General features: G+C 39.4%; 1 non-coding gene across 1 annotated transcript; it reads right to left on the reverse strand.

Annotated features, from left to right (window-relative positions):
• Positions 1–427: 427 nt before the first annotated feature.
• LOC128095759 (U6 spliceosomal RNA) lies at positions 428–538 on the reverse strand. Its single transcript, XR_008213368.1, has one exon. It is a non-coding gene; the product is annotated as a U6 spliceosomal RNA (small nuclear RNA).
• Positions 539–1365: the final 827 nt, after the last annotated feature.

Raw genomic sequence — 1365 nt, forward strand, 5'->3', positions numbered from 1 at the left:
GGAAAGAACATTCCCTTACCCTTCGGAGAACCATAAACGAAAGGCAGAAAGCACTTTCATTCATCTCTGGAGACACAAGCCTCAGGCAACTCAAAAAATTTTCACCTTCCTTATTTCTACAAATGACCAAGATAGTGCCACTAATCTTGATTTGGGGACCTAGAAACACATTTTAACTAGTAGACAACTTTGCAAATGTGGAATCTGCCAATAATGAAAATTTGATTAGCTTGTTAGGCTGCATGAGATGCAGAAAGGATCGATCACATTCTCTTAGTTTGGGAGTGGTCTCCCTAGCTGTGTGAGGTCACAAGCCTAAGCACCTGAGGCCTAAACGTCAGCAGTCTGTCTAGACTGTGGATGCGAACCTTCAAATCCATGACCCCGTTTTTTCTTTTTTTTTGGGGGGGGGGGTACCGAAATTCTTAAAAATATGGAACGATTCACAAATTTGCGTGTCATCCTTGCGCAGGGGCCTTGCTAATCTTCTTATTAACTTGTTCACTTTAGCTATTTGTTACAGCATCAGAAAGCTAACGGAAACATTAAAATGATGGGCTTATGGGTTTTTTTTCCTTTTATTGAAAATAGATTGATTATAGTTTCTCCTCCCTCTACTCGTCCAAGTTCCCCCCTCCCCTCCAGATCGACTCCCTTTCTGTCTCTCATTAGAAAAGAACAGGCTTCTAAGAGGTAACAACCAAATATAACACAAATAAAATATAATGAGATAAAGCAAAAACTATAATATCACAGTTGGACCCAGAGGACAACAAGAGGAAATGAGTCCCAAGAGCAGGCACCAGAGTCAGAGGAGGCCCGCTTGTTCTCACACTTGGGAGGGATGAGCTTATGTTTGGATGTACTTTTTCCATTTTTCATTGTTTGTTTTTCTTTTTTATCCATTCCTTTTTGTTCTTTTGAGACATAATATGCCTATGTAGCTCAGGCTAGCCCAGAACTCAAAATCTTCCTAGCTTGACCTTCCAAGTGATGAGATAATAATGTGTACCAACATGCCTGGCACATTTTTTTTCTAACTAAAAAAGACATTACTTTACTTTTAAAAAATCTACACAAGTTGAGGAAATAATTGTTTGATTGAGGTATAGACTTTTTTGGTGCTACCATAAGGCATATGATTGATACGTTGCTGAATAAAATTTATGTGCCTTATGGGCAATACAAATGGGACTTTATGGTTTAAAAAATAGGACATGGGTAGGTTGGGAAGTGGGGATGAATCTGGGAGGAGTAGAGGGGGGTAAATAATCAAAAGACACTATGAAATTCTCAAAGAACTAATAAAAATGAGGGGAAAGGTAGGAGGATGGAGTAGGAAGGCTCTCGTCTGAGTTTCTGCAG

This window comes from Peromyscus californicus, unplaced genomic scaffold, assembly GCF_007827085.1.
Source record: "Peromyscus californicus insignis strain IS unplaced genomic scaffold, ASM782708v3 Scaffold_4__1_contigs__length_199733344, whole genome shotgun sequence".
NCBI lineage: Eukaryota > Metazoa > Chordata > Mammalia > Rodentia > Cricetidae > Peromyscus > Peromyscus californicus.